Raw genomic sequence first — 16,439 nt, 5'->3', positions numbered from 1 at the left:
ACACTTAATACTACAAAATATCGTTTAAAGGCAATGCTGGGTCTCACCAAGGCATGTGCAATAGAGTTTACAAGCTTACAGAGCAGGTTTGGCTGGCTCTCACACGCAGAGTAAACACACACACACAGTGATAACCGGCTTTATCAGTGAAATATGGAGCAAAAAGTGCAAGACATGAGAACAAAAGTCATCAGCCACAGGAAGTTTTTGGTTCTCTGACTATCTATCCAACCACATCTTCCGCTGTGAAACTGTCTGTCGGCCAGGTTGTCCACCCAGCATCCAGTTGGTCTTCCCCTCAGATAAATACTTTATGATCTGTTTGTTCAGCTGTCTTCACTGTCATCACATTTACAGCTAAACTTTACTTCAGTTTTTTTTAACACCCAGTAGGGGATTCTTAAGATGCCCGCACATCACCTGACTCCACCTCAAGGGAAAAGCCATCAAACAGGGTTTAACACCACGAAGTCTAAGACATGAAAGGAGTGGGTTCTAGCTGGGAGACAGAGGACCAGAGATCAAGAGAGAGCGACAGAGGGACAGAGAGGCAGAGGCAGACAGAAAAAGAAAGATTGATTGCAGAAAGGATGGAGGCACGGTGGCTGAGGAAAACCTTAATTTCCTAAACAATGTACTGTGGTTTCTCTTCCAACACACAGTCAAACCACACAGAAACTCTGTCTTGACACACAAAGAGAGTGGTACATGAAGCCACATTTTCATACCACCTAAGGACATTGTTGTAATGCTAGTCAAAGCCAAGCCTCGCCCAGTCAAACACATCCCATTCTCTCTAATAGGGAAGTATGTAAACCCATGCAAAGGCCTCTCTACAGTCTGTGCTATTCAAAGCTATCAGTGTAGGCTGTTGATAAGAAAATGCAAAGTGGGTCACCTTTAACTCCAGGCTCCTTGTGTAAACAGTACAGGGAGCTGCTTGGGACTCTCCTAATCACTCTCTAAACAGAGCCAGGTGCTGTTGCCACAGACAAACTGTCACCAACACTCTGCTCAACACAGCTGCTGTCTAGCCCCCAGACACTCACAGCACTGCAGGCTACCACAGCATGACAAACAGCACAACGACACCTGAAAACGTGCCAAGCTAGTATAAGCACTATGGCAGTATAAAGGTTCAGCAACTTTTAAATGGCAGATTACAAGAGAAAAATTGGGTACCTCGGAGCAAGATTTGCCTGAGTAATCCTACATTCTTATCGTGTGCAGAACTATCAGACACATGTAAGTCTGTGACAAGGAGGATAAATCCAACTTAAGTCGGTTAACTAACTTCTGAAGAGGGTTGCGTCCTGTTTCTTAGTTTAGTAGATAAGACCTCAAAAAGATTTTATTTTCATAAAACTTAGCAAGCAGAGGTTTTGCAAATCACACTCACACAGACCTAGTTGATTCGGAAAGAAATCGTCAGTATTAGCAGGTGTTTCTTTGCTTAATCTTCTAGGTCATACAAAGTGGATTTCTTCCAGGTAAGGGAACAAACTGAAGCACAAAGAAAAGTTGTATTATGGTTTATAATAACTTTACAATTTACTACACATAACTGTGTACCAATGCTCAAAGCTCTTTACAAAACCTTCGCTATCTGCTTTTGGATGCAGAGGGTTTTTCTCATAAACAAGCCTGTCTAAATCAAAATAAATAAATCTGCTCAATAATGACAAAAAGGCAGCGGACAAACAACCGAGCTGTCCCAATTGCATACAGTAAGTAAGAAACCAATTGTGATCCACCTTAAATGCATCACCTGCCCAGCATCTAAAATCTGTTGAGCAAAAGGTAAAGGCTAGAATTTTGTACAAATTTTGAGTCACTACATTTTCAGATGTGCAGTCTGGAAATTATACCCAGGCCGTGCATCTGCATCTCATATTCTTCTTCTGGCTTCTAGAAAGTAACTATGAAGCAAGTCAAAATTGCTTACACCGTCCATGTCCTGTCACAGTGACTGATCTGGATCAAGTGTTTTCCTGACATGCTCACTGATTTATTGCAACGTTATTACTTTACAGATATTCAAATAAATGCTAATCGTTATATTGGCAAAACCACTGCTTGGCCCTATATATTAAACACATAAACACATTTGTCATAATAAAATAGCACAGGGCTCATTGGAGTCTGTTCTCTTTCTCCTACTGATTGAAGGGTTCAGCAAGAGGAGAAAGTAACTATTCTCTTAAGATTTTAATATAAAAGGAAAAAGAAAAAAGAAACACATAATTTATATCAGTATACTATATGTGGTAAAAAAAAACAGTTTAGAAGTAAGTCAGAGTTCAGTCTGTGACAGCAATTTAATATGAACAGAATAACAGTCAGTTTGAGTGTGAATTCATGAGGGGGATTTCCTGTATAAAAGAGGTATTAGTGCAGTGGTGACACTGACCACCATCAGTGGTAAAGGTGCTAGCTGAAACCTCACTCTGACCTGAACGGAAGATAAATCATAAAAGCACTCAGTCAGGTCATATAGCCTTGACTTAATCTGGATCAAGATATTTACGACTAAAAGATATGTGACGCGTACAAATCTGTTTTCATTCATTAAGCACGGTGAAAATACTTAAAATATTGTAGCACAAATGTCAATAGCAGCTATTCTTTTACAGATCCCTGCATCGCCACCAGAAGTAAGACACCTGGCATTTCACAGACAGACACACAGCTTACATAGTCAAAATAATTATTGCTAAAACTGTATGGAATGAATGTTCATTTATAATCAAGTAAAGGGGCTCCAAAAAGGGATCTGAAAATATATACCCTTTTTTTTACTGTGAGAGATGAAACTTGAACTGCACATATGGTGTCAGTGACAAGCAAAATAGAACAACAACATTTCTATTGTCTCTCGCTGTCAACTGAGGGAAATAAAGGTGTCCCCTCATTAATTTTTAATGTCCCTGAAGTGTATTTTTCTGTACTTCGCGCCACTGTGAGACTAACCATAACCCTCGTGTGAGAAACCGGGCTGTAAGTTATAATAAGAAGTAATAAATTATACACCACAGAATTGTGCCAAAAATGACAGCACACAATAATGTTAGGTGAATGACCTATCTCCAGCATCAGTCAGTGGCTGTTACAGACAGCAGGAGGACAGCCTCACAATAAAAACCAGAAGGCTCCAAATTCCCTGCTCTTGCAGTTACGGCTAACCTTATCAGCGGCAGCTAAAACACACAACAAGGCTCCTTCTGGCTGCAGATAAACTCAACCCGCTGCACAGTGTGTTCAGTAAAGCCTGTTGCTCCACCGCTGTGTTTGCAGACCGCGTTTTAAAGCCGAGGTGTGTGACGAGCGTGATGAGCGGCGCGTCTGTTGGTGTGTGCGCTCCCCACAGAAGCAGCTGTTGTGCGCGCCTGTAGTTCAAAAGAAGTGAAGGAGCGCGTGGGAAGTGATTCAACACGGTCCACCTGCCACGTGCACGCGTACGCACACACTTACGTACGGGGTCATGTGTTTCACCCGAGAGCACCGAATGGTCAAAATGTTACAATTTCTACAGAGGAAATGCTCCTTTGAAAGACGTGCTTCCCTGCCCAGAAGGAGCAACCCCGACCAGACAATAATTTTAAAGGAGCCAGTCTGGCTGGAGACGGCGAATTAGCAAGCAAGTAAAGCCAACAATACGGCTTTACAAAGACTAAAGGGTCTACGGTGAACGTAAATGGCAGAGACCCTCTGGGCAGTGTTTTACATAATAATCACAACAGAGCACCGGTAACAATGTTACAACAAGTTAATTTGAGGGGGTGGGGGTCGCCCGCTATTCTTTTCAGAGCTTCGGGCTAATCTGCATATTAAACACACGATTATATGAGAACCCGTAACAAAACGATATATAAATAGTGGGTGATTTAAAAGCGAAAATCACCACCTGAACGCACCGGAGTGGCGGCTTCTTTCTCTTTCAGTTCCACCAACCCTTTTCTTTCACACGTTAACACGCACACACAAAACCACGCGCGCGCGCGCAACAACAACACACCAACACACAGACACACACCAAAGCTACATTCACACTCACACTCACACTCTCTCACACACACACACACACACACACACACTCTCACACACACACACGTACACGGGCTCGGCACCGACCTCCGAGGAAAAAAAAGAAAAAAAATAGCACCCGTTTCCTCGATATAGTAATGACTTCCTCAACAAAAACCCGCCGTATGCTCGCTCGTTTACACAAACGACCTCCGGGTTTGAAAACATAACTACAGATTTATACACATTCACTCACCGCAAACAAGTAGGGGCTATTCCAGTGTTTGTAAATTAGTAAATTTCTCCCTCCGTCAGCGGTGAAAGCGCGGATCCATCCCTCCGTCGAGAACAGAGACTCTGTACTTTTGTTGTCACGCAGGAAGCTCCGACGCCTAGCGAGGCCACAGGGACGGAGCACAGCAGAGCAGAGCGCCGGGGAGAGGAGGAGAGAGGCGGCCGGCTGCTGGGAGCCGGGAGGTGGAGCTTCCTCTCCGGCGGGGGCCGGACAGATAGACAGACAGAAAGACAGACAATTCGGAGGGGGTGGAGGGTAGAAGCACCTGCTCCCTCCCCGCCACGCCCCCAATCCACGGGGCTGACCCCGCATTGTCATCCCAGTGGCATAAAGAATGCCATATCAATCGCCGAACAGGATGGAGAGAGTTACTTCCTGTTCATTAAAACACAGGCTACCACGAGCGAATCTTGGAGTGACTCAGTCTACATATAAGTTCATTTGACCAATCAAAGGATATAAAATAATTGTATTCATTATATTTATATATAAGCAGAAAAACTTACTTGATTCTTTCTGTAAAACAAACGTATCTTTGTTCTCGCCATACACTGCATCCAAACCAACAATACATTAATCTTGTAGTTGATCAGGTCATAATATTAGTATCTCCAGTTCCGTGTGATACAACTATAAAACCATACAATTCAGTTTGGATTTAAGGAATACCTGAGTTTAATCCCAACTGGCAAAAACCAACAGCTTTTTGGGAATTAGACTCATTTGTTATGCTAGTTACTAATATCTGATGACCACCCAGCATACAGTAGGTCAATAAAAAGGAGAGGGTAATTCCAACAAGTGCCCACAAGGGGACAGTCAACTACAAAAAGCACACGGAAGCCTCAGCTGCTGCCTCCTCTACTCCTGTCTGGCTTATCAATGGTTTTACTGTGGATTAGATACCAGCGACTGCACAGGCTGTAAAATCAAAGCCACACTTGTAAGCAGTAAAGACAGGGTGTTCTCGTGGTGCCAAGGGTGAAAAAAAAAAGGATTGAGCAGGTGACGACTTGGGAGGAAGCAGGATGAAGCCCTTTGTACATTCTACTGCAGATTGCTAATTGCTGGATGCATTGGATCAAATGCAAGCCTAATTGCGTATTGTGTCTCTCCCGCCACTTCTAGGTACTAACAGGAGGCACAGCAGAGAAAAGAAACTCTGCCCCACACGCACTGCATTCTCCTTTAGGCACCATAACCCTCTTTTTTTGCATACGAAATATGTGTGTGTGCATTTGTGCACTCCATGCCCTGCCTTTTATCCAAGTGACAGAGTATCCCTCACCTCTACTTGACCTGTAAGAGAGAAAGCAGGTAGAAAAAGTAATCTACCGTTGCACCACACAGACATCAGCCTTTGATGTGCCTGCTGTCTGTACACACGACGGCGCTCTAGACACCAAAGGATCCCTATTCTGTTTAATTCATCACTTGGTAATTAAAATTTCTTAGTTGACACAGACATTTTAGTCAATTAGTATTTTTTTATGTTTTTTTTTATCACCAATCACTAATGAGCTATTAGTATGTAGTTGTTTCTGGTGATTAATCACTGCTGTTAAGAAAGTCAATGCTAGACCCATCACTAACATGGCATAATTTTTTTTAAACTGAAATATGTTTTCATCTATAATTAGCCCTAGTTTCTTTAATATGACTGGATTAATAGTGAATTATTTTATTTTATTTTTTTTCCATTTTACTTGGGGGTCTAAACATTTACGTTTTCATCTACAGTTTCTGGCGTGAGCGCTTACTTTCAAAAATACACATTTGCACAGTGAATCTCCCACAACGAGCCTCCGCTTAATTATCATTCCTCCTCCTCTCAGCTGCAGGTGTATTGCTGTATGACTATAGGAGTCTGCAGGGTATTCCTCTTCTCCTCCTCCTGTTCTCTTTCACCAGCCTCTCTTCTTAACCTCCTCCACTTTCCTGCTTTGATACTAGACGTCCCCCTTTCTTACCATCCCTCATTGATTTGACTACTTGCCATTTCACATACTCGCTCCTAACATTGCCTCCTCCTCCTCCTCCACCTCCTCCTTTTCTCTGCAGCCTTTAGTTCCCGTTGCGCCACCTCTCCTATTCTCCTCTCTCCAGTTCCCCATCTCTCTCTCTCACCCTCCCTCCCTCTCTCTCTCGCTCTCCCAGCAGCGGACCTGGCCTTAGGCATCGTTAGCTTAATTTAATAAAGGGGCTTAAGCTTTTGAGAGGCTTTTGAAGGATCTGACTGCTGTTACATTCATTACAATCTATCAGCCACAAGAGACACAGCCTTGTTGCATGGCTGAGAAAGGAAGGAGAGAGAGAGAGAGAGAAAGAGTGAGCCAGAAAGAGAGTATGTACATGTTGGGTAGGTTGTAATAATGATGGCTCTGATTGTTAGTGCTTTGACGGAATCCTTGTGAACTCACAACTGACTCTTTAGTAAAATGCTGTGTAGTGCAGGGCTGAATGTGCACTTTGTAAGAGTGTCTACACCATATAGAAACCTGTGGAAGCTTTGTCCTTTACTTAGAGCTTACTACGCCAAACCAACAATCTGAGAAAGAACAAGAAAAGCAAAAGAAAACCATTGGGCTTTGCATATATATGTGTGTGTTTGTGTGTGTGTGTGTGTGCGTGTGTGTGTGTGTGTGTGTGTGTGTGTGTGTGTGCAAGCCTAAGTGCATGTGTGCATTGTGAGGTGAGGGCTGGAGGGCATTTGCTATACCTCTGGGGTGTGTGTTCCACATTCTTTCCCAGACAGATATTAAATTAAGGCGAGAGAGGTAATTAACATGCAGATCAGATGCCAGACTGAAGACGGAAGGGGATCTGCACAAATTGGCAGGTTAAGCAAGAAAGACAGAGTAAGAGAAGGGATGAATTATGCCTTGCACTGTTATTTACCTCCCTGCCTGACCTGCTGTCATCGCTGTGTTACCGCACAGCTGTGCACAGCTGTCGTACATAGATTCATAATGGCGTACGCAAAGTAGCAGAAAGAAATCACAGAGCTGCGACTAATGATCAGTTTTAATAATATGACGTGTATTGTTGATCAGTGGGTTAACTAGTTGTTTTACAACATGACTTTAACAAAGCAAAATACTTATTCACCACAGTTTAGAAATCGTTAACTAACCAATGTCCTCCAAACAATATATAATTATATAATGTGTACTAAAAATATTTAAATGATGTCGGTTTTAGACCAAAGCCTCACCAAACAACCATTTCACATGGAGCACGTATGGATAACGAAGGTCTAAAATTCTGGACATGTTTGCGTGCAGTGACTTAAAATCTTCATCTAACCTATGCAGTCTTTTGGTTACTTGACCTAGCTTAGACCCCAACCTCACAGCCAAATGCCGCCTAACACATTTTGACTGACAGCCACACAGAACCAATCACCATCCACTTAGGATTCCTTTAGCCAATTAGGAAAGCAGGGGGTTGGCTGTCTTTGGCCCTGTGTGTGCTAGAGTAGACTTTGTGGAGATTAGATGAGGGCTGCACAGTAATCTCTTTCATATTTACTTTACATGGCTGCAAATATGCTTCCTATCTGCCCCTCCCCTTATTTTCATACATACAAATGCGGCACCATGTGCTGTGCTTACTGTTATAGCAGGGCAAAGGCCACAGAAGGGAATGAGCAAATAAAACAAAGGAATAAATGAAGACGTGTGCAAGAGACATGGGTTAAAACAGGGAGTGAACATGCTTGGCTGTGCTCCCTCATCACTATCCTCCTACGGTCTGGGTGTCTGTGTATGTGTGTGCGAGCAACAGGGGAGTGTGGTGAGGCCTATTAACAGACGTAGTGGTAATAGGCAGGGGGAGCCAGGATGTGTCTGAGCCACTGACCTACCCATTAGCTCTCTCCACTCCGCTAAGCCCTCACATCGATCACCCAGCCACACATCATTGATCTGGAAAACCAGGCACGAGCGCACTACTCAGACAACCCTCCGTCTCTCATGTTGCCGAGTACGTGTGTGTGTTAGAGAGAGAGGGAGAGAGGGAGCGAGAGAGAGAGGGAGAGAGAGGACGTGTTTGTGTGTGTAGGAGGGGGGAGGTAAATGTGCATGGGTTTCTACTTGTCCAACAGTCCATGTGCTTTATCTTTATGAATGTTACTCAGAGCCCCGAGTGTAAGTGGACACACGCATACACAGACGCCTTTAATTACACATACAAAAGGGCCAAGGAATTTAAAAGCCTGATGTTATATCATTCTTCCCATTATTCAAATGTATTCCACCTTCCCACCCCTCTGCTGCGACATAATTAACAATGTACACTCCTCTATTAGCCACGCTGGCATAAGCTAATTGTGAGCTGTCATTGTGAATGTTGAGAGTACGTTGAAACCCTTAACCCTCTGTGCATATTCCCCACTCACACAGTATGAAGACAAGCACAAAAAAAATTACACATTCACACAACTATGCTTCTTGAACGGCAGTTTTTTCTACTTTGATGTGTATGCAGGTCCACCTTAAAATGCTGTTGCAGTTAGTTCAGAGCTGAATCTTCATGGACGACACCTCAGCTGCTAATTAGATCAAATCCTTCCCACCTCACTCACTAGACATGAAGCCCCGCTGCCTGCTCCCTTCAATGCACCAGCAGAAAGAGGCACCAGAATCACATTTTTAGTCTCTGGCAAAGAGAGAACCCAAGACAGGGGTGAATGCACAGTAAGAGCTTATACAAATGATTATTTTACTGTGATGTCTACAGGAGAGTGGGGGAATGGGGAAAGGTTTGCAGAGAGAGAAAGGGAAGAAGGAACCGAGAGGGATGATCCAAATAGAAAGTGGGGAAAGCAAAGAGTTGGCAGTACAGATGGAGACGTGCGTGCATGTCAGGCAGCAGCAGATGTGCTTGTATATCTCTGCGAGCGAGGAAAGACAAAAAATAAAAAGGAAGATAGAGGAGGCGCACAGCAAAAGAACTGTGTCTTAGCCGCTTTTACGTACTCCATACAAACACACAGGCATCTTTAATTTTATGCAAACACATTCTAACACGCAACGGAGCAATCACTGGTACTATAGCCCTGTAGGTTGCAATACAATAGAACAAACAAAACAGCACTTATAGATGAATCAGCGCTCAGCACACAATACTTTATTGTAAACGAGCACTTTGAGATGTGACTGAGTTTGAAAGTAGGCTCTGATATCCTTTGTTGTTTCTTTTATTTGTACAGGTTAAATGGTTTGAACGAGAAAGAAAAGTGTTATGTAAAGTTACAAGGATAATCTTTATGTGACTACTGTGTCACTTTTTACGATGAAAACATAAGCCCTTAAAAACCCTGGATCTTTTCCATCATGCCGCCCTTTCACTCGCACTCGCTCGCCTTGCCTCTCGCACACCCCCACAAGCCCACATACCCTCAAACAGATGGCACAGGGATGATGATGATAGCCAAACCAATTATTTATCTAATTATGACTTACCACTTAACAGCATAATCTCCCCCAGCAATTGTTAGGAATTCAAATAGGGGTGATTAAGGGGGTTATGCAGAGCTAAACAAAATCATTATGCTTGCAAGGGAGTTAACATGGACAACCCAGCACGTCTACTTGAAAGGTCTTTACCGAACATCCGTGTTTGGGTTTTAATTGCTGTTTTTCCAATATTTTTTGAAATGTCTATGTACAGTACACCTCTGGTATAAAGAGTGGTAAATGTACAGGAAATGAAGAAAGGGAGGGAGAGAGGGACGTAGCAGGAGCCAGGGTGAGTTCAAGCCCATGCTAATAGGGTAATTGCATTGATTTCCATTTAGCTGCACTCTCTGATGTTATTTACAGCATTTAGCCCTGCAAACAAGGCCTTTCCCTCTTCTCCCAGTTTGCTTTTAACCAGCCGTGACACGCTGTCAACCCCTTTTCCTCCGCTCTCTGACCCCTTCACCCTCTTCACAACTGCCAAAACAGTCAAATACATTATTAGGCCATTAATAGCAGTCATGCTTGCACGTCCCTCCACCCCCTCCATCCTGATTCATTCCAGCATTGCAGTTCTCTACTTGTCTACTTCTCTCAGGCCTGCTGCCACAGGCACTGAGACGCTTTGAAGTGGCCTTCTTGTTTATCCATCCAGTCTGAAATCTGGTTGTGTGTTATAGGGTGAAAAGTCAAGGGGTTGTTGTTGTTTTAGGAGGCCTATATATCAATGCCTGTCATGTCTTAAAGTCAAATTGAGATGTTCTCTAATTAAGGCTCTGACCGCGGCTGAGATCCACCTCCTCAATATCTTTGCCAATGTGAGAAATGTGGTAACTGCAGGAACTATAGACAGTCAGTTTTCCTTTCTATATATTTCCAGTACAACTAGTGTGACATGTACAGCGCAGACACTTGTAGTTTCAGTAATAGTCACTCCTGCTTTCCTGTGCATACCCTGGCGTTGAGGTAATTATCGCTTTCTCTGTAACTAAACGGATAAGTGAATGTAAACATGACAAAGGTGGTGGTGCTGTGACAGTCAACAGATTAATTCGGTCAGTCCGTCTTCTCTCACCTCTCTGCCATACATGTCTCACAACAATAGACTCCACGAGAAGAGAGAGACAGCGTGAGAAAGAGTGTGGCAGTGATTAGCATGCGGCAGACAGAGTGTTGTATTAGTACTATATTAATGTGGTGGTCACGTCCGGGACATAGACAGACTGCATTAAGCTCATCATCACTCTTCTGCACACATTAAGGACTCTGCCAAGACCTGCAACCTACCACACCGGTTAGAGAGCAACAGGAGATGTGGTTCATCTCTGCATGTTCAGTCCACTTTTATAGCCATTGATTTGGGTGTATTGACAGTGAGGCAGGACAGGGGGTCGCTCTGTAGTGCTGAGGACAATATAAGTGGGAGTGTTTTGTATGTTCAAGGGGAACATATGTGTTCTGCGCTGCGTATCTGTGAAGAGCGTCCTCACATATGACTCATTTCATTCACATCCAAGGGACTGCGTTGGCGGTATTGTGGCTTGGTATTAACACCACAGAGACACTAGAGTGCAAGTATGCGTGTTATACATACATATGAGTGTAACATATGCCATATGAGTTTATGCAAAGCACACTGCAGTACCATCAGTGCCCACACATTTTGGCAGCAGCTCTCCTTGTGGGTTACACAGTACACCGCGCAGTAGCAAAGCTCCAAGGTAGGAGCATGTGCGTCTATTCATTCAAGGCCAGAAGAGACCAAGGGGAGGGATCATCCGCTGAATATGTGCACGCAGATGGTGTATGGTTTAAGGTGTTCTCTCAAATACAGTCCTTTTCACTAGTTTAACGAGGTGATATTTAAAGACAGTTGTGGAAAATAGAAAAAAAAATTCTTTGAGCTCTTTTATCCACCACAGGCCACATTTTACTCAATGCTGAAGGTCTATTAGCTGTGAAGTATCTACCTCCCAGTCAGTGCAGCCATCTTTTAAATCTGCCGGCTCTCTTTCTTCCTCTCTGTCTCCCTTTCTGTCCTTCTCTGAGACGTTGAATTAGCATCGCTGATAAAGATGACTACCATACAAAAAAGTGATGTCAGTCGTCTATTGTGCTTTTCAAAGAGATACAAGGACTATGCTGTGCAGCAATCACCATGTCCCACTGCTGTAAGGCTATCTGTGGCATTGCATTCACAGGGAAAAAAAACAGCATGGTGTCTCTGAATCACTGCAAATAAAACGAAAGATTACGATACTTTACACTTGGTGTAGGTATGTTTTTCTCACTCTTCCTCCCTCCCATCACTTTTTTTTTTCTCCCTGGGGGCTCAAACTGCAATACCGAGCGCCCTACTGTAAGACGATAAGGGAGGCTAAAGCGCTTCTATCCCTGCAGAACACACACACTCAGAGGGATAAGCTATGGACTAGTCTGGATCCTGGATACACACAAACATGGAGAAGCAGACGTTACAAAGCAGAAGCTCTCATCTCACTGCTAAGCAAGCAGGGGAAGGAGGGAGGGATGATGAGGAGAGAATGAAAGGATTTAGTCTTCATCTGCGGATGAACATGCCATCTCCTCCTCCCTGTTAGCACAGATTCCCTTGCTTCCCTTTTGCCTCTAATTGCCAATTCAGCCCGCTTTTCAGCTCCATCAGCCTGCCCTCAAAACACCCACTGTCTTCGGACAACTGGGTTACTGATGACTGATACATGAAGTGTTTGGTAACACTTTACATTCCAAAGCAACATAAGCTATGGCTATGAACATTGGAAACACATTCCTTAAGCCAAGCACACGCTTCACACGCCTCCAACACACTTTCTCCGCATGCAGATGGTGCATATTTAAAGCCAGCGGGGCAAGGCCATGCATGCATGTGTATCTGTGTCGTGCGCACAAATGTGTGAGCGCACTGGTCTGTGTATGTGAGCGCTCGGCATCTCACCTGGGGGACGAGAAATTAACACAAGCAAATTTTACTGCGTTCATTTTCATTTTGCTGGTAACAAGACCATCTGCTAACCATCCTGCTCCACACAGGAAGGAAAAAAAAAAAAAAAAAACGAAAAGAAAAGTGGGTTGCGCTGCAATCACTCCCACAATCCCCCTCTCTCCCTCGCTGCATCCCCACCACACTCTCTCCAGCACAGTGAGGGGCAGAGATAACACCTCAAGGCCATGGTGTTGCTGCCAGCCTTTAAACCGCTTCGTCTTCCTCTGCCCTGCTCTCTGTGGTTTTCTTGATGAAAGAGAGGAGGCAGATCAGAGGAAAACATGGCAGGACAAACACTTGTATCCACAGCCAAGGCTAAAACCAGAGCAGAGATGCTGCCCTTCACCATTCACCTACAGCAAAGGGTTGTGGACACCCTGCATACATATAACAATTAACAAAATGAATCTTTATACATACAATACATATACAATAGAATACATACACATTTGTTTGCCCCCAACACACACATGAACTCATTTGTGTGTGTATCTGTGTATTTGGATACAGATGGGCTCCAGTGGGCTGTTACAAACCCTCTCTGACAGCGGCTTAACGAGGGCACTGTCTTTTGGCTCCTGCATCTGTGTCGGTGTTGAGCAGCCAAAACACACAAACGCACTGATTAATAAAAGCACAAATGTATGTAATATCTACACACACACACATTCAGTTCAGCGCATTACAAAAGGCCCTGCATGTCCAGTAACTGTCCTTTGACATCTGTTATAATGACAGAAACTTACTTTCCATTACGCACAGGAGTCCTCTGCACTATTCAGTAATGGACTAAGAAGTGTTTTGTTCGTAGCAAATAATGACACAGGGAAAGAGAGAGAGAGGGAGGGAGCGGTATACGCTGATCTAATTAGCAGCTAGTTAGCAGCAAAACAGTTGAGTCCAATTAGGGGGTGTGTTGTAGTGTACATAGTGAAGGGTTTAAATGCTATCCTGATTATCAAGCCTGTTTGTTTGTTCTTCTACCGGGAGACACACTTAGTGCATCTGACTGCTAGATTTAGACAAACAGGGTGAGAGAGGAGCAAGTGTTTATTTTAGACTGAGGAGGAGTGTGTGAATGTGTCTGAGTGTTTCGTGTCTGTTAGAGGTTTGGGCGGAGAATGTGCACTTGCATGTATCCACCTGTGCGCCTGCACGCCAGCGTCTCCGTTGTAAGAGGGCACGCAGTTGTCTGATACACTTAGACTCCTCATTAATATCCAAAATCTTCAGAGACCATTTCCAGCAGCCCCAAACTCGGCTTCACTGGCGCAACCCACAAACACACCCTATCTCTCAGCCTCTCTCTCTCTCTCTCTCTGCTCCCTCCCTTCCTCTTGGCAAAGTCTCCCCCTGCCGGCAGGTGCACGCTCCAGTGGCAGCCAAAGTGCCAACCTGCCCTCCATATGCCCGCCTCCGCAGTGCCAGCTTACTCTTGCCACTCCCCACCAGGATTCAGCTGGCTGGCCGTCCCCAAATCTGTTCCCGCTCCCCATCGCTCATCAACCCCCACACCCATCAGTGTCCACCCTGAGCCTTTCTTCTCTCTCACAAATACACCCCTAACCTCATCCTTCTCTCGTGCCAGTTCTCCTCTTGTCTTGCACAAAGTGGTGAAGCACTTTCAGCAGCCAGCTCACATTCTCTTGTCTTATCTTTCAACGTGCTTCACCCCCCCCCCCCCCCCCCCCCCAGCCCTTTTCTCACCTTACATTCTGCGTTCCTCTGACCTTCATCTACTATTCTCCACCCTCCTAAGCAGCCCCCAGTTGTCGAGCTCTTTCCAGAGACCTCCCTTGACATGATGCCGAGAGACCGGAGCAGGCACTCACACAGCCAAGAGCCAGGCCACATCAATCAGTGCAGGAGTGTAGGACGACTGCATGTCAGATCAATGCATCATCCTTCAACTGGTTGTACTCCGGGATTTATAGGGAAGCCCGCTCCCGGACAAGCAGTGTAGGACAAGTTTTACTGCTAGCAAATTACTCTCATCTCTATTGGACATCAATGTATGGTGTAGGTATTTGAGAGGAAATGTGTTTATGTGTCTCCCCTCACTTAGAATCGCTGATGTAACCTTGCCTGACCTTTCAGCTCATTCACTTTCTCTGTAAAAGCACAAAGCAAATGCACAAATGTGAGATTTATACTTGGTTATAGTTGCTGTGTTATTTTTTTCGTGGTTGCTATAAGGCTTACATAAACACAGAGTGATGAAGCGGTAATCCTGTGTCCTCTCCTCATTACTCCTCCTCCTAAAGAAGTCATCTGACTGGCCCGGAGCCATCTTTTCAGGTCACAACCATCATCTACCATCCATCACCAAGTCTCTCCCTGTCTCTGCGTCTCACACTCAGTCACACACAAATTTAGTGTGTGACACTAATTTTAATAGGATGTTTTAGACCCAGTAACTGATCACTTGCCCCACACAAAACCATCGTCAAACTGGCAGCAAAGGAGAGAGTGAGAGAAGATATGGACAGCAGCAGGAGGGGAAAGACAAGGGAGAGGGGGGGGGAGAGAGAGAGAGAGAGAGAGAGAGAGAGAGAGAGAGAGAGAGAGAGAGAGAGAGGGAGCGAGAGAGAGAGACCTTGCCTTGAGTCATCTTCAGTCTTTAACAGGATGTGATGAGCTCTCGCCATTCTCTTAATCTGTCTCCCATGATTCAATTCCATTTCCTGTGCGCCGAGAGGCTGGCAGCTCGGCACCAATCAGCCACACAAACAAGTACACACTCACACACACATCCCAAACTGCAAATAAAGTGGAAGACAGAGGTTATTCATTCATTACTCCACTGAATGTACTGGACTGCACCTCCTGCTGACGTAGTGAGGTCATCGGCTGTTCATTCTTAACCCCTTCAAGACATTTCCAGCCTCATCTAAAACCACTGCAGCCTCCTCCCTGCCTCTCACTCCACATGTATGATTACCACAAGACACCAGGCCAGGATGGAAGCTACTGAGCATAACTGCGTATACACCAGAAAGCTGGAAGCAGATTTTCATCTAAGATGGAGGTGGTAACACACTATGTCAACTACATGTAGAAACAACAGCTGAATATCTTCATAAGGAGGATAAATATTAAACAAATGGAACAAAGAGGAGAACGGGGATGGATTGAAATGGGAAAACTGCATTTTCTTCATTTCTTGTCTTAAGTGAAAGGGGCTGTTTTGATTGCTGAGCATTGAAATCCCATTTCCCATGATTGGAAAGCTGTCAGCTTAAAAGGCTGTCCTCACCACCCACAAAACAAGAAACATATACAAAGATGTGCACAAATTCACCCTGCGCTGCAGCGCTTCAGAGTGGAGAAATAACAGTTTCTCTATTACCCTCTCTCTGGGTGGTACAGTTCCAGGCTTCCCCTCATAACTCGTAGCCTCACGCACTCCTAATTACTTCAGGAAGAGAGGGAGGATTACCCTGCTTCTCCCCTGACCTCATCTATCTCCTTTTTTTGTGCTTGTTTCTCTGCCGACTGTTCAATTGTGGTGCAGTTAAAAGGGCAGGGACCATTTAAGATCACTGGCATTTGCAAGTTCTCTAGCATTTTGAGGTGAGAGTGGCCGTGTTTATAAAAACTCTAAAATGTGAGGGCCTGACTGTTCAGCCTGGTGCTCTGCCAAGAAGGAAGCGGA

General features: G+C 44.5%; 1 protein-coding gene across 2 annotated transcripts in view; it reads right to left on the bottom strand.

Moving 5' to 3' along the window:
* Positions 1 to 16,439, bottom strand: part of gse1b (Gse1 coiled-coil protein b) — a 107,762-nt gene that overhangs the window by 33,530 nt on the left and 57,793 nt on the right. The window contains exon 1 of one of the 2 annotated variants that reach the window (XM_084541547.1): positions 4,280 to 4,505. The exons of the other annotated variant lie outside the window; for it this stretch is intronic. The gene's annotated coding sequence lies outside the window, so the exon portion shown is untranslated. Of the gene's footprint in view, positions 1 to 4,279; positions 4,506 to 16,439 lie in introns of those variants that run through there. 2 annotated transcript variants of the gene reach the window in all.

Source organism: Chelon labrosus (genome assembly GCF_963514085.1).
Source record: "Chelon labrosus genome assembly, chromosome: 3".
Lineage (NCBI taxonomy): Eukaryota > Metazoa > Chordata > Actinopteri > Mugiliformes > Mugilidae > Chelon > Chelon labrosus.
Note: the sequence above shows the minus strand (reverse complement) of the source record. Positions and strands in the feature narration are given on the sequence as shown.